The sequence below is a fragment of the Salmo trutta genome, chromosome 10 (assembly GCF_901001165.1).
Source record: "Salmo trutta chromosome 10, fSalTru1.1, whole genome shotgun sequence".
Taxonomy (NCBI): Eukaryota; Metazoa; Chordata; class Actinopteri; order Salmoniformes; family Salmonidae; genus Salmo; species Salmo trutta.
Genome location: NC_042966.1, coordinates 17,637,528 through 17,664,962, shown reverse-complemented (window position 1 = coordinate 17,664,962; position 27,435 = coordinate 17,637,528). Strand labels below are relative to the sequence as shown.

The 27,435-nt window shown below is 44.9% G+C and overlaps 1 protein-coding gene and 1 long non-coding RNA gene across 13 annotated transcripts in view; both read right to left on the bottom strand.

The window, feature by feature from the left end:
• cacna1g (calcium channel, voltage-dependent, T type, alpha 1G subunit) overlaps positions 1 to 27,435 on the bottom strand; it is a 351,444-nt gene that overhangs the window by 242,255 nt on the left and 81,754 nt on the right. The window lies entirely within an intron of this gene.
• Positions 7,896 to 9,817, bottom strand: LOC115201239 (uncharacterized). The gene is made up of 2 exons (XR_003879711.1): positions 9,772 to 9,817; positions 7,896 to 8,093 (listed from the first exon to the last, which is right to left on the bottom strand). It is a non-coding gene; the product is annotated as an uncharacterized LOC115201239 (long non-coding RNA).

Here is a 27,435-nt window from a genome sequence, read left to right as displayed (position 1 = left end):
CCATTCTGTTTCTCATGTTTTTATGCTAGATTTGAGGCATTTAGCAGGTCTATAGTATAATGTATTGTTTATGTAACTTTTTAAATTGTTTGCTAAGATGATGTCAGTTTTACATTGTTACGTTGCACAGGCTGAAACAGTTTCATTAGTTCTGGGCTAGACTATGATCTGGAAATGTCTACTACCCCTTTTTTTAAGTTGTTCAATGAAATTAGCGCGTTTTATATGTGTTTTGCTACTGCCTGGTGAAGAATTGGGCAATATGGAATGCATCGGAAGAAGTGAGAATTATTGAGAAATCACTTTATGGTTGTATGAACGGACGGCATCCGCAGAAGAACATGAACAACGTCAGGGAATAAGCAGGTAAATGTAGAGCCTATCAATGACAAAAGAACAGTGCAGAGATGTAGTATTAGGATAACATTAGATATTGCATGTTATGTGCTATCTATTCTGGATAGGGAGCTAGCCATGCTGTTCTCCTCAAAACATTGGATTACCAACTTGAACAATGAGATCTTAGTGTAATAGCTAAATAGCAAAGCCAACCAAATATAGACCCGAGCAAACAATAATTTTGTAAACTGTTAGCCTCAACTAACATGACAAGTACATGTACCTATTTCTCTGTTGAACAATGTTAGATACAGTCTATGATATTAACCAGATGGCTCTGATGCTAACTCACTAACCAGCCATGTCAAGTCTATGGAAGAGGCTAGCTAGCTACCTAGCTAGCATCAGCTTTGTGGGGTTATGCTATGTGGAAACAATTTTTTTTAAATCCTGAATTTTTCTCACCAGTGCATTGCTGTAGCTTTCAAATTATGTTAATGTGATTTAGTAATTGTAACAAATTTGAAGATTTTTTTGCGACATCTCCTCCCTGTTGGCAATGCCTGATGACACAGGAAATGGCTCCCCTGATAATGTACTTTCCAACCGCTCCGCTAAAAACCGCTCCTCGCTCACAGGAAAAAAAACTGACGCTCCAAATTTGCTCCATTCAAGGAACTAAAATTAATTATTTAGGCTGTGACTTACTTAGAATTTAATACAAATTTTGCGAAAAATGCCTTGTGTCTACAGTGCCTTTCAATTCACTTTTAGAAATACAACTTTGGCCAGTCTGTGGCTTGAGGGTCATGCGATGGTGCCTGGTGAGCAGGCCAGCAGCGGAGAATACCCTCTCCACGCTTGCAGAGCCACTGGGAATGCAAAACACCCTTCGACCACTCTTGCCAGGCTGGGCAGGGATGCAGAGTTGTTTTATTTTTTTCTATAGGTAGCTCTAAAGGTTTTTAGGCAAAATAACCCTATCAAAAGGGAAAGCTCCTTGAAAGAGGTAAAATGACAGGCCTATTTTGTCACATCTACTCCCGCTCCTCAACGTCACCGGTATACTAACCACCGGTTCTGGGATCTATCATTATGCACACCTGGCATCAATCATTACGCACACCTGCGCATCAGACACCTGGACTCCATTACTTCACTTACCTCCCCCTATATCTGGCACTCCCTTAGGTTGTTTCCCCAGTCAGTATTGTTTACGTGTTTCATGTCTATATGCTACTTGTGTTTGTTATATTGTTCGATGTTCCGTTTATTAATAAACTCACCACCTGCACTTGCTTTCCGACTCCCAGCGTATACGTTACAGAATACTGACTCCAACAATGGAAGCAGCAGGAAAACAGAATATCTCCCAGACGGTCGACGAGCAGGGATAACTTCTACGTCAACACCATGACCAGCTGGCACAACTGGGGACGGCTATGGAGGAGGCTCTTCGCAGTGTGCAACATCTCGAACATGCCCGGGAGGCGTTGTCATCAACTAGCGGAGGATACTCTGAATCCAGTCAACCCAGCGAGCCAGCACAACAGCCCATTCAGCAGCCCGCTCAGGTCATTGATGCCCGTTTGTCCCCCCCAGATAAATAGACGGTACCCCATCTAAACGCAGTGGCTTCCTACTTCAGTGCTCCCTCTCCTTTACACGCCAGATGGGAACCCCCACCACCGAGGTCCAACGTTGCCACGGTTATTTCTCTGCTGACATTCGCACATTATTCAGAAGATGTCTGCGCGAGGAGGTCCAGACGGAACTGGCCTGTCGAGACGTCAACCTCTTCTTGGACGCACTCATTGCGATGGCTATCCGTCTGGATAACCGGTACTCTCATCACTTCTCTCCCTCCCTCAGTGAACACTCTGGATCAGAGCCTGAACCCATGGAGGTAGGGGTCACACACCTCCCCGTGGCGGAGCGACGCAGACGGAGACAGCTGGGGCTCTGAGTACATCACTGTACTCCCTCTCTCGCTCTTGGTCCTATACTTTGTAAGTCACCTTGATTTTGCACCTGTGTTTTATCAGTTTCTTAATGAAAATATTTAGCTAACTCCATGACAGTAGTTAAAGCAAGGGGCTATAGCAGCACACAAGTAGCCTACAAATGCATGCTGGGCTGGGCATGCCCTGAGCTCGTGAAGTGAGCGCTAGTGGATTGAAATTGGAGCGGGCGAGAAGGCCGACGCTCCAGCCTTTGGGAAACTCGCTCCGCACTCCAGTCAAATTGGGCACGCTCCGCTGCTCACTCGCTCCGCTCCAGCTCTGCTCACATACTCTGGCCATCGCCATCTTTTTACAGTAGTTCTCATGGCACACTTCCACGCATAATTCTGGGACTTTCCCTTAATTCTAAAGCATAGGGCAAGAGTGCCCTCTCCCTCCCTACAACGCTCCCTCTCCATCTCTCCCTCCACCCTCTTTACCCTCCCTCCTCCTCTCTCTCTGGAGGTCTGTTGAGGTTTAATTCCTTCAGTCGTCTGCTCCTCTGGGTCAAGAGACTGAGTGGGTTGAAGAGAAATGTCCTGTTTTTATGAGCAGACTCCATCACTCACTCGCTTTGCTTTACTTTCCTCCCTTTTATTTCCCTTTTCTTTCATGACCTCTTCTCGTCTCTCTTCATTTCTCCTCCCTCTCTCACTCTGGTGGTCTATGCAGGATTAATTCATAAACAGTTTTCAGTTCTTACGGTTTACTAGGAAGGCTTGCCCTGCTCCCATCACTCACATGCCCTCTCCCCCCATCTCTCTTCTCTTTCCCCCTCTTTCCTCTCCTTAGCCCGAGTCCCCAATCCTTTCTATACCAAGCCATAAAAATATCCATAACTCAACCTCCCTCTGGTCCCAAGAACACAGATAGAGAGGGGAGAGAGAGAGAGGAAAGGAAAGAGCGAAGGAGAAAGACAGAGAGAATGAGATAGCAAGGGGAGAGGAAGGATGGTAGGAATAGAGTGAGGAAGAAAGAGAACAGAGAGGGGGAGGGAGTTAGAGAGGGAGAAAATTAATTAGATAAAATTACACTGAGTATACCAAACATTAACACCTTCCTAATATTGAGTTGCACCCCTTTTTGTCCTCAGAACAGCCTCAATTAGTCAGGGCATGGACTCTACAAGGTGTCGAAAGCATTCCACAGGGATGCTGGCCCATGTTGATTCCAATGCTTGTGTCAAGTTGGCTGGATGTCCTTTGGGTGGTGGACCATTCTTGATACACATGGTAAACTGTTGAGTGTGAAAAACTCAGCAGCGTTGTAGTTCACGACACAAACCGGTGCGCCTGGCACCTACTACCATACCCCGTTCATAGGCACTTACAAATCCTTCTTTAACCTGTCTCCTCCCCTTCATCTATACAGATTGAAGTGGATTTAACAAGTGACATCAATAAGGGATTATAGCTTTCGCCTCGATTCACCTGGTCAGTCTATGTGATGTAAAGTGCAGGTGTTAGTGTATAATGAGAATGAACGAGAGAGATAACAGGAGGAGGAAATGAGAGGAAAATGGAGAGGAATAAGGGACACAGAAAGATAGAGAGAAAAAGCTGCCAGTAAGAAACGCTAAAGAGAGAGGGATGAATACATCATTGTAAAAATGGGGCATGTCAATAGAATATAGAGTGAGAGAGAGAGACATGTGATATGGAGGATATATAGTGAGAGAGAGAGAGAGAGAAATGTGATATGGAGGATATATAGTGAGAGAGAGAGAGAGAGAGAGAGAGAGAGAGAGAGAGAAAGAAAGAAAAATGTGATATGAAGGATATATAGTGAGAGAGAGAGAGAGAGAGAGAGAGAGAGAGAGAGAAAAATGTGATATGAAGGATATATAGAGAGAGAGAGAGAGAGAGAGAGAGAGAGAAAAATGTGATATGAAGGATATATAGAGAGAGAGAGAGAGATAAATGTGATATGGAGGATATATAGTGAGAGAGAGAGAGAGAGAGAGAGAGAGAGAGAAATGTGATATGGAGGATATATAGTGAGAGAGAGAGAGAGAGAGAAATGTGATATGGAGGATATATAGTGAGAGAGAGAGAGAGAGAGCGAGAGAGAGAAAAATGTGATATGAAGGATATATAGAGAGAGAGAGAGAAATGTGATATGAAGGATATATAGTGAGAGAGAGAGAGAGAGCGAGAGAGAGAAAAATGTGATATGAAGGATATATAGTGAGAGAGAGAGAGAGAGAGAGAAATGTGATATGGAGGATATATAGTGAGAGAGAGAGAGAGAGCGAGAGAGAGAAAAATGTGATATGAAGGATATATAGTGAGAGAGAGAGAGAGAGCGAGAGAGAGAAAAATGTGATATGGAGGATATATAGTGAGAGAGAGAGAGAGAGCGAGAGAGAGAGAGAAATGCAATATGGAGGATATATAGCTAGAGGGAGAGAGCGAGAGAGAGAGAGAGAGAGAGAGAGACAACGAGATTCAGGCCTACAGCGAAAGAGAAAAGGGGAAGAAGGAGAGAGAGAGAGGTGGAGTAGAGTCAGTAAAGGAGTGGGTCTGCTCTGGTCTGACTGACTCAGGAGGGAATTGATTAGTGGCCTGGAGCCACATTCCTACACAGCCAGGGAACCACTGCAGGGGGAAAGGAGGAGAGGGATATGGAAGGGGAATAGAGAGGACTGAGGGAGAGAGTTGAGAGCAAGAGGGAGGAGGGGAGGAAGAGAGAGAGATAAAGAGAGAGCAAGAGAGAGAGATAGGCAAGAGGTAGAATGAGAAAGAGGGGGGAAAGACTGTTAGGGAGAGAGAAAGAGATATTTGCAGAGGTGGGTATCTATCTGAGATAGAAACAATAGGCTGGAGAGAAAGAGGTGGGGTCGAGTAAGCGCTCTCTCTCTCACACACACACACACACACACACCTGCACACACTATTGGCTATCGGTGTGCTGTGCTTTCATAATAATAACAGTGTGATGCAACCCAGAGCTTCCCTCAGACAAAGCACACCCTCTCCACACTAATAACCAGGAAGTCAACACAGGATATAACACCATACAGAAACAACCAACACACCCCTGCAGGGACAAGATATCACAGACAACCAGAAAAGCGACTACACTAATCTAGGTGTTGATATTGGACTACGTGGTAATGATGATTCTCTCCAAGCACAGTCTTTCTGTACCAGATTGACGTAATATTAAATATAATTCATCTGTTGGTTTTTAGTGAGCAAGGCAGCAAAGATTGACAGAAACCATGTGTCATGTCATAAGCATGTTACAATGAAATAAACTCACAGTAACAGAAAGCCTTTCTCCCATCAATCACCTCCTACCATACCCCCACTTGTCTAAAAAGGGCCCACTGGGGGTTGGTTAATTAGGTTGGGGCTACACAGGAAAAACCCTGTGGAAAGTATCAAATACACTATATACATCACATTACCACTGGGAGTTAAACCCATCCTTATTATGGACAGATCAGCAGATCTGTATAGTGCCAAAGGCAAGGCTATCCCTGGTTTAGTGAAAGGAGGCTTCCTGCTACTCTACTGGGTTTAGATTGGTTTTCACCGGGGTTAGGAGTTAAGGCAGGGTGTATTCATTACAGGAAACCATAGCAAACAGTTGCAAAATGTTTTGCAACAAAAAAACTGCACTCCAAATGGAAACAAAAGCAAGAGTTTCTATAGGACAAATTCAGGTAGCTCCCTCAGGTAGCTCCCTTTGCTTCTGTTCGCTTTCATTTGGTTCTAAATACACCCCAGGATATCTAAGGAGTCACAACCATAATCCTTGAGATCCAGAACCAGACTGTGACCAGATCTGTTGAGGTGCCAGGACACAGATGCAGACCCAAATCCATTTCCAGACTGCATCTAGGTCTTAAAACAAGTTCAATACATTTATTTTGTGAAGAAGCACAGCTGTGGATCTCGGCTGAGCTGATCTGAGCTGATCTGCAACTATTGATTGATATCACTCACCTCTGACGTCATCGCTGTATTATCGCTGTATTATCGCTGTATTATCCCTGTATTATCATAGTATTTTTGCTGTATTTTCCCTGTATTATCCCTGTATTATCGTTGTATTTTTGCTGTATTTTCCCTGTATTATCGTGGTATTTTTGCTGTATTTTCCCTGTATTATCCCTGTATTATCGTAATATTTTAGCTGTATTTTCCCCGTATTATCGCTGTATGATCGCTGTATGATCGCTGTATTATCATAGTATTTTTGCTGTATTTCCCTGTATTATGGCTGTATTATCCCTATATTACCGTAGTATTTTTGTTGTATTTTCCCTGTATTATCATAGTATTTTTGCTGTATTATCCCTGTATTATCCCTGTATTTTTGCTGTATTATTGCTTTATTATCCCTGTATTATCATAGTATTTTTACTGTATTATCGCTGTATTATTATTATTATTATTACATTTTTTTCCACCTTTATTTAACCAGGTAGGCTAGTTGAGAACAAGTTCTCATTTACAACTGCGACCTGGCCAAGATAAAGCAAAGCAGTGCGACACAAACAACACAGAGTTACACATGGAATAAACAAACATACAGTCAATAACACAATAGAAAAAAATCTATATACAGTGTGTGCTGTATTATTATCGTTGTATTATCGTAGTATTTTTGCTGTATTATCCCTGTATTTTCGCTGTTTTATCGTCGTATTAGACGTCTATATGAGGACATAAACTGTACACAAAAACTCCAGACTGCATCATGTCAGTAAGTGAATCTCACACTGCATAAAGAAGGCTAGGAATGTGAAATGGGTCTGGGGGCAGACAGCAGGGACCGGAGAGGGAGGAGAGCAGGCCATGAATGAAGCCCAACTGAGGTGATTATATCCCCTGACCTTGTTTTACCCCTCTGGCGAAGGAAACACCAAAATGACTTGTTGTTCTTGCGTCGGGGCCAGAACCTATTCAACGTTGCTTGTTTAGACAATCTCTCCTCTGGGCTGTGTGTGTCTGCGTGTGTGTGTGTGTGTGTGTGTGTGTGTGTGTGTGTGTGTGTGTGTGTGTGTGTGTGTGTGTGTGTGTGTGTGTGTGTGTGTGTGTGCATGCGTACACACGCGCACGCACACACACAGACACACACAAGCTTTTTATCTGGGAAATGTTCTGGGATCAGAGACATTTGAGGTATTTCCTCATATCCGGGTCAGATCAGATCGGCTGGCAGCTGGCAGCTATGGGGCTAGTATAGGACTGTACCAGACCAGAGTGGATACTGATCTAGAGCACTTAGCTCTGACTTACGTACCGTGTTGAAGAGCAGAAACACCTTGCTTTTTGTGTCCTAAAATACCAGAGAGGAAGTAGGAAGGCAGGGGAGAGGAGGGAAGGAGAGGAGAGGAGAATACAGGAGAAGAGAAGGGAGAGGGGCCTATGTAGGGAAAGAGACTGGCACTGCTCTAGGTTTAGAGGCAGAGAGTCTTTACAACCAGCTCTGGAATGTAGAGATGGAGTTGAGTATTTATTGTTCTTCAGAAGCACCACCTTAGCTACCAGGAGCCAGCCACTAACTTTCTGTCTTCTCTATCTTTTCCTCCTTTCCCTCTTTATATCTCTCTCTATTCTTTATCCATCTTTTCACTCCAATCTACTCTGCCTCATCCCATACTCACCTAGTATCTCTACTATGTTTCTTTCTTCCCTCTCTTTTCCCTTGTTCTCCTTTCTTCTAATGGTGCATTTCCAAACTACCAGTAGCCTCTTCCTCTCTATCTTGGCCCCTCCTGGAGAGAGATGTCTACACCTGTACAGACTACAGAGCCCAGGCAGGCAGCTACTACAGTCTGTACAGTAATAACACCATTACTCACTGGAGAAAGAATGGAGCGAGAGGGAGAGGAGGACCCGAGAGCTGGTCACCTCTGACTCTGCCTTGCACTCCACACTGAGTCACTATAACTCAGTCTGAAAGAGATAAAGCTACCTGCTTTACAGATACAGGTAGTGTACATCTAGTTTCTAAGGAGAGTGAATGAGAAACAGAGAGAGGGGAGGGGATGAAAAGAGAGATAAGGGCGGGGGGATAGAGTCTGCCTCTGTGTTACAGTGCATTCGGAAAGTATTCAGACCCCTTGACTTTTTCCACATCTTGTTTTCCGTTACAGCCTTATTCTAAAATGGATTATATCATTTTTTCCCCTCATCAATCTACAAACAGGTGTTTAGATATGTGTGTACATTTAACATAAATACCTTATTTACATAAGTATTCAGACCTTTTGCTATGAGACTCGTAATTGAGCTCAGGTGCATCCTGTTTCCATTGATCATCCTTGAGATGTTTCTACAACTTGATTGGAGTCCAACTGTGGTAAATTCAATTGATTGGACATGATTTGGAAAGGCACACACCTGTCTATATAAGGTCCCACAGTTGACAGTGCATGTCAGAGCCAAAACCAAGCCATGAGGTCGAAAGAATTGTCCGTAGAGCTTCGAGACAGGATTGTGTCGAGGCACAGATCTGGGGAAGAGTACCTAAAAAATTCTGCAGGTTTGAAGGTCCCCAAGAACACAATGGCCTCCATCATTCTTAAATGGAAGCAATCTGGGGAGAAGGGCCTTGGTCAGGGAGGTGACCAAGAACCTGATGGTCACTCTGAAAGAGCTCCAGAGATCCTCTGTGGAGATGGGAGAACCTTCCAGAAAGACAACCATCTCTGCAGCACTCCACCAATCACGCATTTATGGTAGAGTGGCCAGACGGAAGCCACTCCTCAGTAAAAGGCACATGACAGCCCGCTTGAAGTTTGCCAAAAGGCATCTAAAGGACTCTCAGACCATGAGAAACAAGATTCTCTGGTCTGATGAAAACAAGATTAAACTCTTTGGCCTGAATACCAAGCATCACGTCTGGAGGAAACCTGGCACCATCCCTACGGTGAATCGTGTTGGTGGCAGCATCATGCTGTGGGGATGTTTTTCAGCAGCAGCGACTGGGAGACTAGTCAGAATTGAGGGAAAGATGAACAGAGCAAAGTACAGAGAGATCCTTGATGAAAACCTGCTCCAAAGCATTCATGACCTCAGACTGGGGAGAAGGTTCACCTTCTGACAGGACAACAACCTTAAGCACACAGCCAAGATAACGCAGAAGTGGCTTCGGGACAAGTCTCTGAATGTCCTTGAGTGGCCCAGCCAGAGCCCGGACTAGTACTCGATCGAACATCCCTGGAGAGACCTGAAAATAGCTGTGCAGCGACGCTCCCCATCCAACCTGACCGAGCTTGGGAGGATCTGCAGAGAAGAATGGGAGAAACTCTCCAAATACAGGTGTGCCAAGATACTCACCTAGTATCTCTACTATGTTTCTTTCTTCACTCTCTTTTCCCTTGTTCTCCTTTCTTCTAACGATGCATTTCCAAACTACCAGTAGCCTCTTCCTCTCTATCTTGGCCCCTCCTGGAGAGAGATGTCTACACCTGTACAGACTACAGAGAGCCCAGGCATTGTGCCGTGGCGGAGATCTTTGTGGGCTATACTCGGCCTTGTCTCAGGATGGTAAGTTGGTGGTTGAAGATATCCCTTTAGTGGTGTGGGGGCTGTGCTTTGGAAAAGTGGGTGGGGTTATATCCTTCCTGTTTGGCCCTGTCCGGGGGTATCGTCGGATGGGGCCACAGTGTCTCCTGACCCCTCCTGTCTCAGCCTACAGTATTTATGCTGCAGTAGTTTATGTGTCGGGGGCTAGGGTCAGTCTGTTATATCTGGAGTATTTCTCCTGTCTTATCCGGTGTCCTGTGTGAATTTAAGTATGCTCTCTCTAATTCTCTCTTTCTCTCTTTCTTTCTTTCTCTCTCTCAGAGGACCTGAGCCCTAGGACCATGCCTCAGGACTACCTGACATGATGACTCCTTGCTGTCCCTTGTCCACCTGGCCGTGCTGCTGCTCCAGTTTCAACTGTTCTGTCTGCGGCTATGGAACCCTGACCTGTTCACCGGACGTGCTACCTGTCCCAGACCTGCTGTTTTCAACTCTCTAGAGACAGCAGGAGCGGTAGAGATACTCTCAATGATCGGCTATGAAAAGCCAACTGACATTTACTCTTGAGGTGCTGACTTGTTACACCCTCGACAACTGTGATTATTATTATTTGACCATGCTGGTCATTTATGAACATTTGAACATCTTGGCCATGTTCTGTTATAATCTCCACCCGGCACAGCCAGAAGAGGACTGGCCACCCCTTATAGCCTGGTTCCTCTCTAGGTTTCTTCCTAGGTTTTGGCCTTTCTAGGGAGTTTTTCCTAGCCACCGTGCTTCTACACCTGCATTGCTTGCTGTTTGGGGTTTTAGGCTGGGTTTCTGTACAGCACTTTAAGATATCAGCTGATGTAAGAAGGGCTATATAAATACATTTGATTTGAAATTTGATTTGTAGCGTCATACCCAAGAAGACTCGAGGCTGTAATCGCTGCCAAAGTGCTTCAACAAAGTACTGAGTAAAGGGTCTGAATTCTTACATAAATGTGATATTTCAGTTTTTTATTTTGAATACATTTGCAAAAATGTCTAAAAAACTGTTTTTGCATTGTCATTATGGGGTATTGTGTGTAGATTGATGAGAAAAAAACTAACAATTTAATCAATTTTATATTAAGTCTAACTTAACAAAATGTGTAAAAAGTCAAGGGGTCTGAATACTTTCCGAATGCACTGTACAGACAATATAATACTTTAGAGTGGGCATGTTTGTACGTCTGCCACACTTTCCTCATGAATGGACTATATGTATGTGTGTATTTGTGTGCTGGATGACAATGTCTACTTGCTGAGTAGATTGGGAGTGTGTAGAGTGGTGGATTGGTTGGCTTAGCTGGGGCTGTACACACACACACACACACACACACACACACACACACAGAGCATTAAATCTTCCATAAGCAGAGAAGCACACAGCACTGTCACCCATGATAAAGCTTAGCTACATACACACAACATTCCCCAAGGTATACTTAGCAAAGCAAACTGCCCGCCTGCACAGACACACTCCGCCATCACCAGAGAGGAGTGGTGGAAGTAAATGATGATATCCCTCAGCAAAGGTAATCCATCACCATAGTGTAGGTGTCCTGAAATAAACTGTGATTTCCTGTGGTCTTAATGGTACAGTGTAGGTGTCCTGAAATAAACTGTGATTTCCTGTGGTCTTAATGGTACAGTGTAGGTGTCCTGAAATAAACTGTGATTTCCTGTGGTCTTAATGGTACAGTGTAGGTGTCCTGAAATAAACTGTGATTTCCTGTGGTCTTAATGGTACAGTGTAGGTGTCCTGAAATAAACTGTGATTTCCTGTGGTCTTAATGGTACAGTGTAGGTGTCCTGAAATAAACAGTGATTTCCTGTGGTCTTAATGGTACAGTGTAGGTGTCCTGAAATAAACAGTGATTTCCTGTGGTCTTAATGGTACAGTGTAGGTGTCCTGAAATAAACAGTGATTTCCTGTGGTCTTAATGGTACAGTGTAGGTGTCCTGAAATAAACAGTGATTTCTGTGGTCTTAATGGTACAGTGTAGGTGTCCTGAAATAAACAGTGATTTCCTGTGGTCTTAATGGTACAGTGTAGGTGTCCTGAAATAAACAGTGATTTCCTGTGGTCTTAATGGTACAGTGTAGGTGTCCTGAAATAAACAGTGATTTCCTGTGGTCTTAATGGTACAGTGTAGGTGTCCTGAAATAAACAGTGATTTCCTGTGGTCTTAATGGTACAGTGTAGGTGTCCTGAAATAAACAGTGATTTCCTGTGGTCTTAATGGTACAGTGTAGGTGTCCTGAAATAAACAGTGATTTCCTGTGGTCTTAATGGTACAGTGTAGGTGTCCTGAAATAAACTGTGATTTCCTGTGGTCTTAATGGTACAGTGTAGGTGTAGTCTGAGATGTTCTGCACTCCAGTGGAGATAAGGAAAATAACATGATGGCTAGAAAAGATGCATTGCTCTCATAACACACTAATACACTCATACAACAGAAAGAAATGTTTAGCCATCTCTGCACTCTCCAGTAAGCCAGCCACACATACAGAGAAACACACACACACACACACACATATCACATGCAAACACACACACACACACACACGCACAAAGCCCTTCGTTTAACTGAAGGCTAGAGCTGTAGAGCGATATGATTGAGCCATAATCTATTGGACAAAAGGAGGCTAACTTACTGTATGACCTCAAGTTGCATAATACTGTCATTATCATATCAGAAAGAGCCAGGTTGAACTCTGTCTCTACTCACACACACACACACACACACACACACACACACACACGGTCTTGTATAACTTACCTTGTAGGGACACACAATTCAGTCCCATTCAAAATCCTATTTTCCCTAACCCCTAAACTTAACCATAACCTTAACCCCAAAACCTAAACTTAACCCTAACCTTAACCCCAAAACCTAACCTTTACCCTAAACCTAACCCCAGCTCCTAACCAATGTTCCCTCTAATTTTGTTCGGCACTGAGCAAGTTCCAGGTCTGCTGAGCACAAACCTGAACATTGTGAAAATTCTGTGCAACAACTTTACTGTGAACACTGAGGCTGTACCCACTTTAAGTTACAGTTTTAACAGTGGCCAAGTAGGCTACTGTGGCTATTTGGTCATAATGTAGGCCTACCAGAGTGACCTACCATAAACAAATATATGGCAAAAATGCATCTCATTAGAAAATAAAGGAAAGCCGCACACTCTAAGAGCTCAGATGCAAAAATTTTAATAACCAACGTTTCGACAGCTAAGCTGTCTTCATCAGGGTATCATCACAAACACTGAGAGATGAGTCATTTATATAGTGTCAAGAGACACACAGGTGTTTGTAATCATGATTACAAACACCTGTGTGTCTCTTGACACTATATAAATGACTCATCTCTCAGTGTTTGTGATGATACCCTGATGAAGACAGCTTAGCTGTCGAAACGTTGGTTATTAAAATTTTTGCATCTGAGCTCTTAGAGTGTGCGGCTTTCCTTTATTTTCTAGTGTTCTGCTCCGCTAGCCAGCACCTCGCCTTTATAGGTGTGCGTTTCTTTTTTCTAAAAATGCATCTCATAACATTTTAACATGGAAATAGCTGTTCTATCATTCAGCCTACAGCAGCCAATGCGTGGTGTTCAATGTAGGCCTACATTCCATGAGACTTTTGAAATAAACATGTAGGAATTGACATTAACCTGTTTATCCACTTGTCCTTCAGACAAGGAGGTGACTGAAAATGTTGTTGTTTGATGCAAGACACCACTTATAAATTAATTGTTATTCTCATAGCATTATTACAGAGAATCAGACAAATTATGCAATGCTCTGCCTATTGGCTACTTAGCTTGTTAAAGCCTGTCTCAAAATACAACACTGCCCCTTTAAGACATAAAAAAAGCTCTTTACCTGACTTGCTTTTCAAAGATGTCTAAAAATGCAGACGTTTTGTGCTCTTGTAGGAAGAGCTCACTTAGTGGCAAAGAATATGAACAAATGTTCACACATGGCTACATGCAGCTCTTGCTTTGATCTCAAAACAATTGCATCTACTCGTGACCACTCATGCTGTAGACATAGTCCAGTTCAAAGTGAAATATGGCAATGGTCTATTTCCATATAGGGATACTGATGCTCTGATTGGTTATTGTCTATGTAGAGTATGGGCCTGAGTCGTGCCTGTCAATGCAATAGAAAGAATCCTACTCCAATGCGCTCTGCTTACAAGAAAATCTCTTGCCTAGTTTGTTTTGTTTCGGTATGTTGCAATGGAAGTGGCTAATATTGTATTGATTCAATCACAAATCACAAAGGGGAAAACTAGAAAGTTGAGTGAAGTTCAATCTAGTGCTTCTCTGCGCGGGCTGATATTTCTTCTGCGCGACAGTCCTGAGGGAACATTGCTCCTAACCCTAACCCTAAAACTAACCTTAGCTCCTAACCCTGAACCTAATTCTAACCCTAACATTAAACCCCCTAGAAATAGCATTTGACCTTCTGTGGACTAACAAAATGTCCCAGTTGGTCAATTTTTTTTCGTTTACTATTCTTTTTGGGACTTCTGGTCCCACAAGTATAGTTAAACATGTCCACACAGCACGCATTCACATGTATGCACAAATACACATATACATGCACACACACAATATTCCCCCAGAGAAGCAATCCTTTAAATCACTGTGCAAGTATCTCTTTAAGACGAATCTTCATGTTCATTTAACTCATATCTCTATCGCTTTATCCGTCTCTCCCATTATCTGTTTCTCTATATCTGTCTCTCTGTCTCTCTCTCTCTCTCTCTCTCTCTCTCTCTCTACTCATTAATGATAAACAGCTGCTGCATCATCTGTTTATATTGTTGTGAGCGGTGGAATGCAGAAATGGAGATCTCATACACAAATAGATTAGCATCTAGGGGTGTGAACGTTTAAACGTTAGAACATTTCAACGAAATTGGGATCGTTGAACTTTAGGATACTTTGGCGAACTATAGGATACTTTGGTGAATTTGCAAGGTATGCAAGACAAGACATTGAGAGATACAGATTACCAAGACATATGAACACATTTCTTTCTGCCTGCCCCCTCCTCTCTCTCCCTCGCGCTGGCTCGCTTGCTCTTTCTCTTCGCTAATGATGCGAGTATGTGTTCAGTTTTCGGTCTGATGATATGCCCTGCTTTGCTGAAGTTGCAAGACATTGCAAGCCAATACATTTGAGATGCAGCATTCCATTGCGAGATACAGCTTTTGATTACCGATAGATAGGCCTAGTGCATGGTTCTGACTCTGTTGGTGGCCTGGTGGCCGACCTGCCTATACCGTGACCCTCCCCTCTCTCGCCGTCCCTAGATATCCCGCTATGAAAGATGTGAGTGTTTGTTTTCTCGGAAGTACGGAAAAGTAATCCATTTCCTCCGCTCCAAAAATACTGAATCCTAGGAGTCAAGGAGCCGATTCCTAGCGGAATCAAATCTTGACACTCAGAAATAGGAGTCGACACCGGTAGCCGACGTGCAAGGAGTCAAGGAATAAATAATTTTGGAGTCAACTCTCCACCACTATGTCATTGTCGTTAACAGTTGGAAAAATGGCAGAGAAAGGCAAGCAACAGCAGCGAAGTCCCGTATGCCAATACTTTGAGAAGTTAAATGAGAAGGTGGTGAAATGCAAACCTTGCGAGGTGGAATTTCAGTATTGCTGGCAGCAGAGCAGCTGCATTGTGTATTCAGGTGGAAGTCTATGAATGGTGGAAGTCTATGGTGGAAGTCTGTCAAATTCCTAGTAGCATCTACACATAAGACACGGCTAAACACACACTCGCACACACACGTCTACAAGCACAAATGACAGTATTCATGAACGCACGTGCGCACACACCTACTCCCTCCTGCTCAACGGCTTCATATATGAGACACACTACAACGCCCCGGGAATATAGAAGAATATATATAAGGCGTTATGAGGCTATATGGATGGCTGCTCTACTCTACTCACACGAGAGTGTGTGTGGGGGTGGGAGGTGGGTATGTGTTTGGGGGGTGTGTGTGCGTGCGTATGCGCATGTTTTGTGTGTGTGTGTGTGTGAGATTTGACAAATACGAAAACGTTTTTCAGACGGTGAGGTGGTATTCTGTAGCAGTAAAGTAGATATAAACAGAGAATGTGAGATATGAACGCATGGTGGGTGGGAGGATTATACGGTCTGAAAATAAATAAGATTGTCTACCTACAAGCCCTGCTGATACAGTATATTCTGCATGTTAACATACCTACTGTACAAACTGGCTGATGAAACACCTTGAAATACACAGAATACTTCCGTACCACCCACACAATTCAAGATGTATTCATCTGGATCAAGCTTTAAGCATACTGCACACATCAATGGATAAAGGTATCGGCCTAAATCCAAGAGGTAACCCGGGACCGAGACCTGAACACTGACCTAATACCTGGGCTTTATTTCAGCGGGAAAAGGCAGTCTTGAATTGTGCACTTGACCTAGGCTACACTTGCTAAAGGCCAGCGATGGCTGTGGGCTGAGTGTGTTACGGTCAGTCATTAGTAGAACTGCTCTCGCTACACTGGTCAGTCATCACACACTAATTTAGTCTCTGTCACTGCTGGATGGGTGACTCACCTTGGGACACACACACACACACACACACTGAAATGTATGACACACTCACATCATGTTTTTTTATCCCTCTCAACCACTCCAATCTCCATAATTGTGTATCTCACTCCATATACTCCTTCTCTTCCTCTCTCTCCCTCTTTCTCTCTACCCCCTCTTGCCACCTCTGTCTCATTCTCTCTCTCTCTACCCCCCTCCCCCCTCTCTCTTTCTCTCCCCTCTCTCTCTCTATCCCCCTCTCTCATCCCCTCTCTCCTGCCCCCCTCTCTCTGATCTGTCATGCCAGTAGAAAGGCTGTCAGCTCAGTGAGCCAGCTAGCAAAGCTTTGTCTCCACAAGTCAACATCTCATCACCTCTATGGGTCCCATTAGCACCTTCTCTCTCTTTCTCTGCTCTAGCTTCTTATTCTGATTACACAACACTTTCCTTCGAGAATCTGCAATAGCATTTCGGCCTCGTATGACTCTTCTAAGTTCCCTGGAAAATCATCTGCATTTTTCTGTGACAAGAAACGTGTCAGAAAATACAATCAACCACTGAAAATTCTCTTAACTCTTTTCCTGCGATATTTGTGGTATGTGTTTTTCAGATGATAGGCAGACCGGAAGTTACGAATGTAACTATGGTTCTACTTCATACCTGTCAGACCGTCAGTACGGTTGGAAGTATGAATTATGTCCCTCGCGCTCCTCGCAGGTCGAGTAAAAATAACAACAAAGTCAAGCCGGTGACGTGACAGCGTGGGAGAAACGTGCTCCCGCGGTTCATAAAAAAACCAGACGACAGACCACGCACTGTTTCAGAGAATCTTCTCGCCCAAACGATTCAGAGCGACAGGAAAGTACCGACGGTCTTCCAGGTATTCGTAGAACCATAGTTACATTCGTAACTTCCGTTCTACTTCATACCTTTCAGACAGTCAGTACGGTTGAAAGTATGGATGACTCATACCAACAAGGTCACAAGGAATAGCACTACTAACCTCTGATTAATGCACCAGTGCCACTGGAAAGAACGACAGAGCCCATGGTGTGGCAGGATGCGACATTGACCTTGTACAATCTTGAGAACGATCAGTAGAGGGTCGGGCTCTTCAGAGTCCACAACCATAGCTGTAGTTGGTCTGGGCTGGGTTGCCATATCCTGCCATCCAACTGTGAGAGCAGATCCTGTCTGTGAGGGGGCTGCCATGCCTCTCCCTCCAGATGACTTAGGAGGGTTGGAAACCAGGGTCTTGGTTGGCCATCTGGGGGCTACAAGCATCAGTCTGTGCTGAGCCTGAGAGGCCCTGTGCAGCGTTGCTAAGATCAGGGGAGCCGGAGGGAAAGCAGACAGTAGGACCTCTGGCCATGTGTGAGCTAAAGCGTCCATGCCCAGGGGGCTCTTGGACTCTGCCAGAGTGAACTAGAGGGAGCAGTGGGATGTTTGCTCTGAGGCGAACAGGTCCACGTGTGCTGTTCCGAACCGCTGCCATATCATCGTCACTACTTGGGGGTGAAGTCTCCATTCCCCCGGGGGCGGTTTCTGTCGCGCCAAGAACTCTGCCACCTCGTTCACCTTGCCAGGGAGATGAATGGCTCGTAGGAAGACAGATGTGGTAGGGACCATATCAAGAGTTGTTGGGCCACCTGTAGGGACCGTATAGACCATCGTTCCCCCTTGATGGTTGATGTAGAACACTGTCGATGTATTGTCTGATCGTGTCAGGACATGTTTGTGTTTGAGAACCGGCAGAAAGTGATTCAGGGCTAGGTAAACTGTCTGAAGTTTAGCATGTTGATGTGCTCTTTCTTCCAGCGGGGGCATCACTCTCCCCGTACAGACCTGTGTTGCCACACTGCTCCCCAGCCTGTTAATGAAGCGTAGGTCGTCATTACTTACCGCCTTGCCGGAATTGATCCGAGAGGGACACCTGTAGTCAGGAAGGCTCTCTTGCTCCACGGCCACAGAGTAGAGTAGCACGCTCTTGTCACCTGTATTTCGGTGTTCTGTCCCACTTGGGGTCCAAGTGGAGGTCCGTCGAACCACACTTGTAGTGGCCTTAAAGAAAGCAGGCCTAACGGTGTCACCGCAGAGGCCACCGCGAGCATGCCCATCAGTTGTTGGAACGTTCATACCTTCACCAATGCATTCAACTGGAATTGCTGCCAGAAGAAGAAGAGTGCTGTCCACACACTGAGGTGTTATACCTGCCCTCATAGTGCGGAGTTGAAATTGCTCTTTTCATTGTTCACGGTAAGACCCAGTGCAGTGACGTGGGTCAAGTGTCAGCTCTGTGCTCTCAGCCGCACACTCGCGAAAGGGGGCGCAGATGAGCCAGTCGTCGAGGTAAGGAAGGATCTTGATCCCCTGTAAGTGGAGGTAGCTCAGGGCTGCGTTCACACATCTTGTGAAGACGCAAGGAGCCAGGGAGAGACTGAAGGGTAATACCGCAAACTGTGTGCCTGTGCTCCGGTAACACAGGAACGTGAAGTAAGTATCTTTTAAGTCCAGGGACGTGAACCATTCCCATGCAGCTACGGTCTGGAGAATGTTTTTTACCGGGGGGGCGCCATCAGTTTTGTGGGCTTTCCCTCTTTTGGTGGCCCTGGGTGGGTCCTGGCGACGTGAACCATTCCCCTGCTGCTACGGACTGGAGGACGTCGACAACATAGGAAAACATTGAACCATTTTAAATCCAGAACTGGACGGAAGCTTACGTCTTTCTTCGGACCAGCAGGTCATCATACTGGCTATCTGAGTTCTCTGTTGCGTCCCCCATGCTGGAGGGTGTGCTAAAGGGACCCGACTCATGGGGCTTGAAGGAAAGCATTTTTAACTGCTCTATCTCAGAGGATAAGAAATCGACCTTCCGAGTTAGGCTCTTATTTTTGTACCTTTTCAACCGTGGGGCGCCATCGGTTTGGTAGGCTTTCCCTCTTTGATGACCTGGGTGGGTCCTGGCGAATAACGGAGGACGCTGGTAATAATCTGTGAAAAACAGGCCCTCAACTCTGGCTAGCTGCACTTCCCTCAACCTTCACAGGCAGGACGGCACAGTTAATGCAGGGGTCAGAAAGGGCCTCACGCAAGTGACCAACACCTAGGCAGGCAGGGCACAAGTCATGACCATCTTCTACTTGTAGTTCAGCTCCACAAGAGGAGCAGCCCTGCATGCCCAACATCCTGGTGATGTAGTGTTCTCTCAGATCAGAATGTGAAGAAAATGAATTAAAATATAAAGAAAAAAAATATTTGTTATGCACATACTGATTCATCAATTAATGAATGTAATAGTAACCGGAGACTGTATACAACAGCTACCACAATACACAGTAAGAGTAGAGAGCTACAATAATGAATAGTCTGGCGGGAGCTGTACAGCATGCTATGACCAGAAGGATGGAACAGGTGGCTTATTTATGCGAAACACACACGAATGGCCGTCTTAAGCCAAGCTGACAACACACAGTGCCAGCTAAGGTGGAATTGGTAACCTAGCTGACGACACACAGTGGCAGCTACTGTAGGTTGAGTTGGTAACCTAGCTAGCTAGCTAGCTTTTAGCATGCTAGTAATACCAGAGGAGAGGGAATACCAGGGGGAGGAAATCCGAATCTCACGTTTATAGCTGGCTAGGCTAACAACCTTCCTAGGCATGGTTATCTAGGGAAGTGACCCGTTCGAGTTTTAAATAGTCGAAGGGCGACTAGTTCCCGGTGGCCTCGATAATGAGCACAGCAGTGGAGGATATCTTGACAAGGTTAGCACCGGAGTACAGTGTCCCACACACACACACTTGTTGGTGTGCTAAGTCAGAACAAGACAAGGGAAGACTGCTATCCTGTGATAAAAGGGATAGGTAGGGGAGAGCTGTCACATGGCCTCGGAGGGCGAATTTCGCACTCTGACCCACAGGTCACAGTCTGTTGGTGACAGACGGAACAGTACACACAACGCACACAGAGTTTAGCTTACCCTACCGGGACTTGGGAATCTGAAAAACGGGAGCGCGGGAGCAGACAACTTGCACGATATACTGAGCCAACTTTGCGAGAAGAAATCTGGTTTTATATGAACCGCGGGGAGCACGTCCTCCCACGCTGTCACTTCACCCGGCTTGACTTTGTTGTTATTTTTACTCGAACTGCGAGGAGCGCGAGGGACATAATCCATACTTCCAACCGTACTGACGGTCTGAAAGGTATGAAGTAGAACCAATGCTGGTGTGAGTACAAAGTGTAAGGCAAGGAGGGTTCGGGATCTTAGCTAGGTTGTGATGAGTTCATGGGGGCCAGGAGAATAATATGGCTAGGTTCCCTCTCTGAGTTTCTGGTATCTCTCTCCCTGAATTCTCTCTCTCTCCCTGAATTCTCTCTCTCTCCTCTCTCTCTCTCTCTCTCTCAGGGTTCCCCATCTACTCTCCTCTACTGTACTGTGGGGTGTGAGGCGAGGCGGCCTGCATCTCCCTGACAGAAATACAGATAGCTTTACACAGCGAGCAGAGCGTGAAACCGCTAACACACACTTCACTGAGTAAACCCAGAGACGCATACACACTTCACTGAGCTAGCCCTAAGCCACGAGGGCATACACCACCACTGGGTGGATGGAGAGCGAGAAAGGAGAGAAAGAGAGGGAGAGAAATAGGCCATAACAAAGAGGAGAGGGAGGGAGGAGGAATAAACCTGTAAGAGAAGCTCCTGATTTTTTTTTACTGTCACCATGACAACCCTGGAAGGTGAGCTAGCATGCCAGAAGGATGGAAAAACCTGGTGGAGTGAAAGGAAAAAACAGAGGGGGGAAAAGGGGGGAAAGGAAAGAGAGAGAGATATTGTAATTGTCTGTGCTCAGGTGGGCCCCAACAGCCACACCCATAGGTCAAAATTTGAACTCAACAAGGCTGATGTTCACAAGCTATCATCTTAGTAACCCCACACTCCGTCCATTATAACTTTACACCCCTATATCAGCTAAACCCAGGGGAGAAGAGGGAAAGAGGGAGAGGGAAAGAGGGAGAGGGAGGGATAACAAGAGACAGGAAGACTGCCCTACAAAGACAAAACACAGTAACTACGAATTTGATAAAAAATCTTTGATCTGTTGTAATGGGCAAGTATATTATCTGATTGTGGCATTTCGTTTCCTGACACTAGAACAAGCCAGTTGATCAGAACATATAGTGGAGTATCAGAAATTGCTGTCAGTCTAGACATAAAAAAAGTCTGATTTTGCAGTAAAAAACTAACAGAATTACTGCATTTTGCATTTGTAGGGCAGAATATAGAGAGAGAGGAAGATATAGTTGTGCATATTCTAATTGTCTTGTGTTAGAAGAGACCAAGGTTATTGGGGGACATGAGGGAGGCGGAGGAAGGGGGAGTAACACTTAAAAAAAAAAAACACCATATTGCAAATCCCAGAGTCGATGCCAAAGCACCCAGCTCCTTCTCTCTGACTTCCCCCTTCTCACCATCCCTCCCTCCCTCCCTCTCTCTCACTCCCCTTCTCTCCATCCCTCTCAGTAACTTGGGTTCTAATGGGGGCACATTTATATATTTCTATCCCTCCCATCTCCATTTCCCTCTCTCCATCTCCATCTCTCCATCCCTCTCCAGATCTCCTCAGGGTTAGAATGTATTGAATAATTCAGAAGATTGTCTGATTTATAAGGGTGCTTACAGTATTTCCCAGACATCTCTGTCTCAGTCTAACTGACGACTCATTATGGCTACAGACTGTAAGACGGTCTACATGTTCTGTTCATTATGGCTAAAGTATGACAAGGAAGGGGGGACATCTCACATGACACTCTGCTCCCTATAGGTCATTATCAATAAAGCAATAGAGTGTAGAGCATTTGAGTTGAGCCAAGGAGACCCCCCATTGACAACTACGTGTCGTTTTCAAGGGATTATTCAATAAATATTTGGTTTTAATATCATCACCTCTTGAAGAGCATAGTCAGAACTACACATTTCCCATTATTCCACTCTGTATTTTCAGATACGTGAGGGTAGTCTATCCATTTGGCATGTAGCTAGCTAGCTAGCTAAGCAAACAACCTGTGCCATTTAGCTTGCTTCATCAGAGATTAGGCTTTTGGAAAGAGAAAGTCCTCGTCCTGGTATTGTAAAGTTGTCTGTCGGACTACTGTCATCACCACTATAGATGGCAAGCAAATAGCCATCTACCGGTAGTTTATACCCTTAAAGCTAGTTTGTTAACTTACCATATTGACATAATCTGTTATTAACTAGCTAGCCAATTTGACGTGGTTCATCAATCAATGTAGCCTATTATGTATGTCAGCAGTAATCATGATTAAACAGCAATGTTGAAAAGGGGATATGATCAGCTAACTTCACTAGGTAGGCCTTCGTTGGTTGGAGAAGAAAGTGCATTATGTCTACTTACCACTATGTTTAGCCAACAGTACAAGGTTTCTACCGGTATCTTGCAAAGTAAACATAATCAGCTACCAGTACATCGGCAAATGAACCTTTCTGCTGCTTGACAGGCAGAGCCCACCAACAGGGGCGGTTCTGGGGGGGGGCAACAATTTTGAACCCCCTTGTGGCACCCCTAAATGTGGAGTATGAAATAATTTTTACATAACACATTTTTGCTAGCGTTCTTTTTTTACATTCTTTATTAGACAGTGGCAACGTGGAACACTAAAGATTATAAACATGTTTTTTTTTCACCTTTATTTAACCAGGTAGGCTAGTTGAGAACAAGTTCTCATTTACAATTGTGACCTGGCCAAGATAAAGCAAAGCAGTTTGACAACAATACAGAGTTACACATGGAGTAAAAAGAAACATACAGTCAATAATACAGTAGAAAAATAAGTCTATATACAATGTGAGCAAATGAGGTGAGATAAGGGAGGTAAAGGCAAAAAGGCCATGGTGGCAAAGTAAATACAATATAGCAAGTAAAACACTGGAATGGTAGATTTGTAGTTGAAGAAAGTGCAAAGTAGAATAGAAATAATGGGGTGCAAAGGAGCAAAATAAATAAATAAATAAATACCGTAGGGGTAGAGGTAGTTGTTTGGCCTAAATTATAGATGGGCTATGTACAGGTGCAGTGATCTGTGAGCTGCTCTGACAGCTGGTGCTTAAAGCTAGTGAGGGAGATAAGTGTTTCCAGTTTCAGAGATTTTTGTAGTTCATTCCAGTCATTGGCAGCAGAGAACTGGAAGGAGAGACAGCCAAAGGAGGAATTGGCTTTGGGGGTGACCAGAGAGATATACCTGCTGGAGCGCGTGCTACTGGTGGGCGCTGCTATGGTGACCTGTGAGCGGAGAAAAGGGGGGACTTTACCTAGCAGGGTCTTGTAGATGACCTGGAGCCAGTGGGTTTGGAGATGAGTATGAAGCGAGGGCCAGCCAACGAGAGCGTACACGTAGCAGTGGTGGGTAGTATATGGGGCTTTGGTGACAAAACGAATGGCACTGTGATAGACTGCATCCAGTTTGTTGAGTAGGGTATTGGAGGCTATTTTGTAAATTACATCGCCGAAGTCGAGGATCGGTAGGATGGTCAGTTTTACGAGGGTATGTTTGGCAGCATGAGTAAAGGATGCTTTGTTGCGAAATAGGAAGCCAATTCTAGATTTAACTTTGGATTGGAGATGTTTGATGTGAGTCTGGAAGGAGAGTTTACAGTCTAACCAGACACATAGGTATTTGTAGTTGTACACATATTCTAAGTCAGAACCGTCCAGTGTAGTGATGCTGGACAGGCGGGCAGGTGCAGGCAGCGATCGGTTGAAGAGCATGCATTTAGTTTTACTTGTATTTAAGAGCAGTTGGAGACCACGGAAGGAGTTGTATGGCATTGAAGCTCGTCTGGAGGGTTGTTAACACAGTGTCCAAAGAAGGGCCAGAAGTATACAGAATGGTGTCGTCTGCGTAGAGGTGGATCAGAGACTCACCAGAAGCAAGAGCGACATCATTGATGTATACAGAGAAAAGAGTTGGCCCAAGAATTGAACCCTGTGGCACCCCATAGAGACTGCCAGAGACAACAGGCCCTCCGATTTGACACACTGAACTCTATCAGAGAAGTAGTTGGTGAACCAAGCGAGGCAATCATTTGAGAAACCAAGGCTATTGAGTCTGCCGATGAGGATGTGGTGATTGACAGAGTCGAAAGCTTTGGCCAGGTCAACGAATACGGCAGCACAGTATTGTTTCTTATCGATGGCGGTTACGATATCGTTTAGGACCTTGAGCATGGCTGAGGTGCACCCATGACCAGCTCTGAAACCAGATTGATTAGCGGAGAAGGTGCGGTGGGATTCGAAATGGTCGGTAATCTGTTTGTTGACTTGGCTTTCAAAGACCTTAGAAAGGCATGGTAGGATAGATATAGGTCTGTAGCAGTTTGGGTCAAGAGTGTCCCCTCCTTTGAAGAGGGGGATGACAGCAGCTGCTTTCCAATCTTTGGGAATCTCAGACGACACGAAAGAGAGTTTGAACAGGCTAGTAATAGGGGTTGCAACAATTTTGGCAGATAATTTTAGAAAGAAAGGGTCCAGATTGTCTAGCCCGGCTGATTTGTAGGGGTCCAGATTTTGCAGCTCTTTCAGAACATCAGCTGAATGGATTTGGGAGAAGGAGAAATGGGGAAGGCTTGGGCGAGTAGCTGTGGGGGGTGCAGTGCTGTTGACTGCGGTAGGGGTAGCCAGGTGGAAAGCATGGCCAGCCGTAGAAAAAATGCTTATTGAAATTCTCAATTATAGTGGGTTTATCGGTGGTGATAGAGTTTACTATCCTCAGTGTAGTGGGCAGCTGGGAGGAGGTGTTCTTATTCTCCATGGACTTTACAGTGCCCCAGAACTTTTTTGAGTTTGTGTTGCAGGAAGCAAATTTCTGCTTGAAAAAGCTAGCCTTGGCTTTCTAACTGCCTGTGTATATTGGTTTCTAACTTCCCTGAAAAGTTGCATATCACGGGGGCTGTTCGATGCTAATGCAGAACGCCACAGGATGTTTTGTGTTGGTTAAAGGCAGTCAGGTCTGGAGAGAACCGAGGGCTATATCTGTTCCTGGTTCTACATTTCTTGAATGGGGCATGCTTATTTAAGATGGAGAGGAAGGCATTTAATAAAAATAACCAGGCATCCTCTACTGACGGGATGAGGTCAATATCCTTCCAGGATACCCGGGCCAGGTCGATTAGAAAGGCTTGCTTGCTGAAATGTTTCAGGGAGTGTTTGACAGTGATGAGTGGAGGTCGTTTGACCGCTGACCCATTACGGATGCAGGCAATGAGGCAGTGATTGCTGAGATCTTGGTTGAAAACATGTATTTAGAGGGCAAGTTGGTTAGGATGATATCTATGAGGGTGCCCGTGTTTACGGCTTTGGGGTGGTACCTGGTGGGTTCATTAATAATTTGTATGAGATTGAGGCCATCAAGCTTGGATTGTAGGATGGCTGGGGTGTTAAGCATGTCCCAGTTTAGGTCACCTAGCAGCATGAGCTCTGAAGATAGATGGGGGGCAATCAGTTCACATATGGTGTCCAGAGTACAGCTGGGGGCCGAGGGTGGTCTATAGCAGGCGGCAACGGTGAGAGACTTGTTTTTAGAGAAGTGAATTTTTAATAGTAGAAGTTCAAATTGTTTGGGTACAGACCTGGATAGTAGGACAGAACTCTGCAGGCTATCTCTGCAGTAGATTGTAATACCGCCCCTTTGGCCGTTCTATCTTGTCTGAAAACGTTGTAGTTATGGATGAAGATTTCAGAGTTTTTGGTGGTCTTCCTAAGCCAGGATTCAGACACGGCTAAGACATCCGGATTGGCAGAGTGTGCTAAAGCAGTGAATAAAACAAACTTAGGGAGGAGGCTTCTAATGTTAACATGCATGAAACCAAGGCTTTTACGGTTACAGAAGTCATCAAAAGAGAGCGCCTGGGGAATGGAGCTAGGCACTTCAGGGCCTGGATTTACCTCTACATCACCAGAGGAACAGAGGAGGAGGATAAGGGTACGGCTAAAAGCTATGAGGATGGTCGTCTGTGACGTCCGGAATAGAGAGTAAAAGGAGCAGGTTTCTGGGGGCGATAAAATAGTTTCAAGGTATAATGTACAGACAAAGGTATGGTAGGATGTGAATACAGTGGAGGTAAACCTAGGCATTGAGTGATGATGAGAGAGATATTGACTCTAGAAACATCATTGAAACCAGAAGATGTCATAGCATGTGTGGGTGGAGGAACTGAAAGTTTGGATAAGGTATAATGAGCAGGGCTAGAGGCTCTACAGTGAAATAAGCCATAAACACTAACCAGAACAGCAATGGACAAGGCATATTGACATTAAGGAGAGGCATGCTTAGCCGAGTGATCAAAGGCTCCAGTGAGAATTAGACAGCTAGCCGAGCCATAGGTAGCAAGCTGGTAGAAGATGGAGGGAGGTCTGTTTTTAGCCACCTCGTGCGTTCCCGTCTGTAGATTAGTAGGGTTCCGTGTGGTAGGGGGGGACCAGTTCAATTGGCAAAATAGTTATAGTTATAGTGGCCCAAGAAAATTGTCCGATAGACCTATTCAGATAGCAGCCGATAAGACAGCTAACGATTAGCGGGCCGCAGATGGGCGTTCGGGTTACGTCGCGACGGAGGGGCCAGTTGGATAACTCCCTCGGGCAGATAACGTCGGTAGTCCAGTCGTGAAGGCCCGATGGGGCTCCGCATCGGCAGTAAAACGGGTCCGGATAGGTGATTGTAGCCCAGGAGTGGCTGATGGAACTCTTCAGCTGGCTAGCTCCGGCTGGCTAGCTAAACTCCAACGTTAGCTAACCTCTGGCTAGCTTCTGTTGTGGATTTCAGATTTGAGGTAAATAATACTTTTTTTTTTAAATTGATGAGGCGGGTTGCAGGAGAGTGTTTGGATGTTGAGTTTTTAGAAAAAAATATGTAAAAAGATATGTAAAGAAATATGTAAAATATATATACACGGGACACGACAAGAGGAG